This window comes from Pollicipes pollicipes, unplaced genomic scaffold, assembly GCF_011947565.3.
Source record: "Pollicipes pollicipes isolate AB1234 unplaced genomic scaffold, Ppol_2.1 Scaffold_6052;HRSCAF=7182_pilon_pilon_pilon, whole genome shotgun sequence".
Taxonomy (NCBI): Eukaryota; Metazoa; Arthropoda; class Thecostraca; order Pollicipedomorpha; family Pollicipedidae; genus Pollicipes; species Pollicipes pollicipes.
This window is the reverse complement of record NW_023596805.1, coordinates 24,939,526-24,946,420: the sequence shown is the minus strand read 5'-3', so window position 1 is coordinate 24,946,420 and position 6,895 is coordinate 24,939,526. Positions and strand designations below refer to the sequence as shown.

Below are 6,895 nucleotides of genomic sequence, written 5' to 3'. Positions count from 1 at the left end.
GCATCGGTGGTTCAGTGGTAGAATGCTCGCCTGCCACGCGGGCGGCCCGGGTTCGATTCCCGGCCGATGCATTTTCGCGACTCGAACGCTGCTCCTCACACTCAAAAGCGGACCAATGAACACAAGCTGGATGCCATGCGTCGTGGATCACATTGCCACCTGGACTCCATTTGTCTGCGACTGCTGATAATACCCAGTGTATTTCTGTTGTGTTCTTCATCATCACTTCATCAGTTCGATAGGTTTTAATAGTTCAACTGAATAGGTGGAGGACTAATATAGCTGCAATTTTTCGTCACCTTCCATGAATCTGGGGCATGATAACTACTTTTTAACCGGATAAATCCTGATGCATAAAAACATATCTTGACCAGCAACATCTTCTCAACATCCAAGGCTTACCTGCAATGTTCATTATGACTAACTGATAGTCGAATAGCTACTCAGAACACGTAACTACTTGGCGACGGCTCCTTTAGATTTCATTCAGATCATGCCAACGTGCCTACATGGGTTGTGCCTCGATTAGGGTGGGAGGGGACAAGCGCACAGCTTAGAGCAATTGAAGATTTGCTCTTGGCTTTCCGAGGAGAAAAGGACTTTGAAAGCCTTACTTCACTTCACTCCTCAATCAACTCAATTATGACCCACCGACCTCCGGTATCAGGTTTAAACCCTGTAGCTTAGCATCGGTGGTTCAGTGGTAGAATGCTCGCCTGCCACGCGGGCGGCCCGGGTTCGATTCCCGGCCGATGCAGTTTTGACCCAAGGTGGATTCTCACAAATCGAATGCCGTTATGCGTATCGTGCACAGTGAAGCTGCCACCCAGAATGTTATACAGCGGCTGTCTGATCGTCGTCCACACCGATAAACGTGATATGAAATACACAAGGTGGAAAAACCCAACATCCTTGTTCTAGAAAGATTGTCGGTTTAGGATTATATACCCAGCACTGCAAGTCCCGTCAGGGACATTCTCGCTGATGCGCCCGCAGTATGCTCACTTCAGGTGCACATGAGGAGGCGGCATCACACGTTGGCAGTCACAAGAAAGTAGCCTCCACGGTTTACTTTCTTGCATAATAAATAATGGAAATACGCTGGGAAATAAAGCCGGAACACATGTGCCATGCCTCACGTCAGCCACCCGGGCTCCATTCGTTTGAGACTGCTGATGATAACTAGTCTTAGCTTTAAGTCTTAGCTTTAGCGCAATAGGTTTTAGTAGTTCTGTTAGATTATGTGGATGCAGGATACGGCTACAATTTTCCATTACATTTATTGGACACTGCGCTGCAATCTGGCCATTCATTTTTATAATACAGCGGTGTTACCATTTGACAGCGTGTAGCACGTCAAGGCGGGCAAATGTAACACATGATGATCGAAGAAAAAAAGTCGAGATGCCAGTGGAAGATCAGATACCATGTGCGACATAAGCTCCCATTAAAAATGTCATATCAACCAACGCCGATGTTATGATTTACCATCTCGCTGGACATCAACGTCGACGAAGGTGTGCTTTAAAGGAGTTCAGTCAAGAGTCGCTGTGCACGATCAGCTATCAGCATGTGTTCTACATCAACCACGGCAATCCCATAACGCAACAGCGCCGCATTACGTAACTGCGGCGGTCCCGAACACACACGACTGGAGAGACTGCATCACACGTCAGCCCGAACAGGAAACTAACTCCAGCTGCCGTGTCAGGCGCGGCAACAGAAAATCCAAATCCAAATCACCCTTATTCTGAAAAGATCAGTAACAGTCCACGTTACGAATGAATACAAGTGAACATGAACTTACCAGAAAAAACGTTCAGAAGTTTCTCTCTTAACATTGTAGCGTTTGCTTTAACGTTTCTTAATTTTTGTATCATATATATTTTTGGTATCATATATATATATATATATATATATATATATATATATGTTTATTGATAAAGTTGCATATGTATAACTCAACTGTCATTTATGCTATCATATACTGAAGACACAAAGCCTGAGTAAAGCAACCAATCCTGAACCGCCTATGTCGTTAAGGCGGAATTTGCCGTGGTCTTAGTTATGTTAAAACAAACTACAATAACGTACCGACTTCTAGTGATCAGGTTTAAAGCCATTTACGCGGTCGGCCCGAGTTCGATTCCCGGCCGATGCATTTTTGCGATTTGAGCACCCAAAGCGCACCAATAAACACAAGCAGAAGGACATGTCTAATGCCTCGCATCGCCGACCGGTTTCATTTGTTTGGAGACTGCTGATCGTGATTAGTGTATTTCCGTTCCGTTTTTCATCGGCACTTAATGGGCTCAATAGGTTTTATTTCTTTTATTAGATTAGGTGGAGGCTGAATACAGCTGCAGTTTTTCGTCACATTCCGTTAATCTTGGGCATACAACTGCCTTTCAGCCGTACAACTCAATACGTAAAACAACATATATCGACAAGGTACATCTTATCAACATTCAAGTCTTCACCTGCCACATCCATTAGACTGACTGGTGGTCAAATAGCTATTCAGAACACATAACTACTTGGCGACGGCTCCTTCATTTTCATTCGGACCAAAATACAAGCGCAACTACATGCGTTGTGCCACGGAGGGGGCGGGAGGGGGGGGAGGGGCGGGAGTGGGACAGGTGCGTGGCTGTGTTCCCGCTTATGCTTCCCGCTCAATTATGACCCATCGACCTCCGGTTATCAGCTTTAAAACTCTTCCACCTAGCATCGGTGGTTCAGTGGTAGAATGCTCGCCTGCCACGCGGGCGGCCCGGGTTCGATTCCCGGCCGATGCACTTTCGCAATTTGAACACTGCTTCGCGGACCGAAGCGGACCAATCAAGACAAGCGGGATGACATGTGTCATGACTCACATTGCCATCACGGCTTCCATTTGCCTACTACTGCTGATAATACCTAGTGCATTACTGTTCCGTTCTTCATGAAAAGGTATCTTGACAAGCAACATCTTCTCAACATTGAATCCTTCTCTGCAATGCCCATTAGACTGGCTGGTAGCCGAATAGCTATTCAGAACACGTAACTAGTTTGGCGACGGCTCGTTTTAGTTTCATTCAGACCATGACGTAGGTACATGGTTGTGCCTTCGGTTGGGATGGGAGGGGGATAAGCACACAGTTTAGAACAATTGAAGATCAATTATCAGCTCAAGTTATGACTCACCGGCCTTCGATAATCCTGTTTAAAACGCCTTTACTTAGCATCGGTGGTTCAGTGGTAGAGTGCCCGGGTTCGATTCCCGGGCCGATGCAGTTTTGACCCAAGTGTGGGTTCTCACAAATGCTGCACGTGTCGTGGTGCCAGGTTCGATGGTGTCGTGCACAGTGAATCTACCACCCAGAATGTGATACAGCGGCTGGCTGATCCAACGTCCACTCGACAAACGTGATATAAAATGCACAAGGTGGAAGACACAACCACCCCTGTGCTAGACAGATTGTCGTGTTTTATACACCAGCACTGCAATCCCTGTCAGGGACATTCTCGCTGAATGTAGCGGTAGCGTGCTGACTTCAGGATCACATGGGAAGGGCGTCATTCACAAGTTAGCACTCACAAGAAAGTAGCCTCCACGGCTCACTTTCTTATATAATAAATGAATGGAAATACACCGGGAAATAAAGCCGGAACACATGTGTCATGCTTCACGTCGCTACCCGGGCACCATTCGTTTGAGACTGTTGATGGTGGCTAGTCTTAGCTTAAGTCTTAGCTTTAGCTCAGTTGGTTTTATAAGTTCTATTAGATTATGTGGGGGAAGAATACAGCTACAATTTTCCGTTACATTCCGTGGACACTGCGCTGCAATCTGGCCATTCATTTTTATAATACAGCGACGTTGCCATTTGACAGCGTGTAGCACATCAAGGCCGGCAAAGGTAAGCCATCATGATCGAAGAGAAAAAGTCGAGATGCCAGTGGAGGATCAGATATCATGTGCGACATAAGCTCCCATTAAACATTCGACATCAACCAACGGCCGATGTTATGATTCACCATCTCGCTGAACATCAACGTCGACAAAGGTGTGCTTCAGTGCATGCGACTTAAAGTCAAGCGTCCCTGTGCACGACAAGGCTATCAGCATGTGCTTCTTTATCAACCACGCCAGTCCCATGAAGCAAACGGTGCCGCATTACGTAACAGTGGCGGCCCCGACACACCCGACTGGAGAGATTGCAGCACATGTCAGCCCGAACAGGAAACTAACTCCGGCTGCCATGTCAGGCGCGGCAACAGAAAATCCGTATCCAAATTTCCTTGATTCTGAAAGATCAGTAATCATCCACCTTACGAATGAATACAATTCAACATGAACTTATCAGAACAAAATACACCGTTCAGAAGTTTCTCTCTTAACATTTTAGCGTTTGCTTTTACGTTTCTTGATTGTTGTATCATATATATTTTTGTATCATATATAGATTGTATCATGTATAAGTTATATATATATATATATATATAAAACTTTCATTTGCCATTTATGCTATCATATATTGGAGACACAAAGCCTTGGGTAAACAAACCAAGCAGACACAAGCGGAAGGACATGTCTAATGCCTCGCATCGCGGAACAGTTTCATTTGTTGGGACTGCTGATCATGATAAGTGTATTTCCGTTCCGTTTTTCATCGGCACCTAAGGAGGTTAATAGGTTGTATTTCTTTTATTAGATTAGGTGGAGGCTGAATACAGCTGCAGTTTTTCGTCACATTCCGTCAATCTTGGGCATATAACTGCTTTTCAACCGTACAACTCAATACGTAATGCAACGTATATTGGCAAGGTACATCTTTTCGACATTCAAGTCTTCACTGCAATATCCATTAGACTGACTGGTGGTCAAATAGTTATTCAGAACACGTAGCTACTTGGCGACGGCTCCTTCATTTTCATTCAGACCAAAACAGCGCGACTACACGGGTTGTGCGACGGAGTGGGCGTGAGGGGGACAAGGGCGTGGCTATGTTCCCGCTGATATTCCCGCTCAATTATGACCCACCGGCCTCCGGTAATCAGGTTTAAATACCCTTCACTTAGCATCGGTGGTTCAGTGGATAGAATGCTCGCCTGCCACGCGGGCGGCCCGGGTTCGATTCCCGGCCGATGCACTTTGGTTCAAGATAAGCTTGTACAAATCGTCATAATCGTGTCATAATCGTGTTGACTGAGAAGAAGTGGGGGCTTTTAACTCCGTTTCTCTGCGGATAGTCAAAGGAAATCTTCGACTGCTCGAAACTGTGTGCTTGTCCCCCTCCCCTGTATCCCAACCGAGGCACAACCATGTAGGTACGATGTCATGGTCTGAATGAAACTAAAAGGAGCCGTCGCCAACTATCTATGTGTTCTAAATGGCTGTTCGACTATCAGCCATTCTAACAGGCATTGCAGGTAAGACTTGAATGTTGAGGAGAGGATGTTGCTTGCCAGTATGTCTTTCCATGAAGAAGGGAACAGAAATACATCGGGTATTATCAGCAGTCGCAAGCAAATTAAGCCCGGGTGGCGAGGTGAGCCATGATACATATCATCGTGCTTTTGTTGATTGGTCCGCTTCGAGGGCTGGAAGCAGTGTTCAAATGGCGAAAATGCATCGGCCGGGAATCGAACCCGGGCCGCCCGCGTGGCAGGCGAGCATTCTACCACTGAACCACCGATGCTAAGTGAAGGGGTTTAAACCTGATAATCGGAGGTCAATGGATTGTGGTTTATTTAAACATAATTTTGTGGTTTAAACATAATTTTAAACATAATTTTCATATTTAAACATAACCTATTTCAACATAATTCACTTGGTTGAGAAGTTATACTTCTAAGTTAGTTTCTTCTCCTGATAGGCAAAGCTCATGTTCAACTGCTCTAAGCTGTGATCTTGTCCCCCTCGCGCGCCCTCCGTGGCACAGCCCATGTAGGTAAGTTGTCATGATTTGAATGAACTAAGGAGCCGTTGCCAAGTAGTTAATGTTCTCATTAGGCACTTGGACTACTATTTAAACTAAGAGACATTAGAGATAAGACATGAGTGCTGAAGAGATTGAGATATTCATTGTAAAGTGCAGTTCTTATGTGTCGGGAATTCTACACGATTAAAAAGCAACGTCATGATGAAGGTTTACAAAAAGCGACGAAGCAATGCCAACTATCGTCTGCATCCACCTTCGTGAGCTGCGTTGATGGGAACTGTAGGAACTGGTGGAGATATGAGGCACAGATAAGGGCCAGTTATTATCAGCAGTGTCAAAATAATTGAAAAACCCGGCTGGAAATGTAAGGTATGACGCATGCCAGTCTTGTGTTGATTGTTCCGCTGCGTGTAGTATAGGCAGTGTACAGGTTCCAAAACTGCATCGGCCGGGAATCGAACCCGGGCCGCCCGCGTGGCAGGCGAGCATTCTACCACTGAACCACCGATGCTGAGCGAAGGGGTTTCAACCTGATTCCCAGAGGCCGGTGGGTTAATGTTTATTTAAACAAAGTGCATTGATTGATGATCTTCCAAGACTTTTTCTTTCCGGATAGATGAGGCTTATATTCAGCTGCTCTAAGCTGTGAACTTGTCCCCCCACCCTCTCCGTGGTACTGGAGCCGTCGCCAGGGTGTTTGGGTTCTCAGCGGGTGTTGGTCAAACAGTTAAACTAATAGACATTGCAGATAAGACATGAATGCTGAAGAGATTGAGATTCACCTCAAAAAGATATATTTTGCTCGACATAGGCAGTTGTGGATCGTCTTCTTTGGAATCAGATCCTTAGATGAGAGTTGGAAGGGAGGGGAGCAGTCAGAGGGAGGCAGAGTTGTGGCCCAGGAGAAATAGGAACAGGATAGCTCAGAGGTCTCAGAAAATCGGCGTTGACCGCGATAAAGCTTTGCA

The 6,895-nt window shown here is 45.7% G+C and overlaps 3 non-coding genes across 3 annotated transcripts; all 3 read left to right on the top strand.

Moving 5' to 3' along the window:
- On the top strand, window positions 1-71 carry TRNAG-GCC (transfer RNA glycine (anticodon GCC)). The gene has a single exon. It is a non-coding gene; the product is annotated as a tRNA-Gly (tRNA).
- A 615-nt stretch (window positions 72-686) lies between these two features.
- On the top strand, window positions 687-757 carry TRNAG-GCC (transfer RNA glycine (anticodon GCC)). The gene has a single exon. It is a non-coding gene; the product is annotated as a tRNA-Gly (tRNA).
- Window positions 758-2,727: 1,970 nt separating this feature from the next.
- TRNAG-GCC (transfer RNA glycine (anticodon GCC)) lies at window positions 2,728-2,798 on the top strand. Its single transcript has one exon. It is a non-coding gene; the product is annotated as a tRNA-Gly (tRNA).
- The last annotated feature ends 4,097 nt before the right edge of the window (window positions 2,799-6,895 follow it).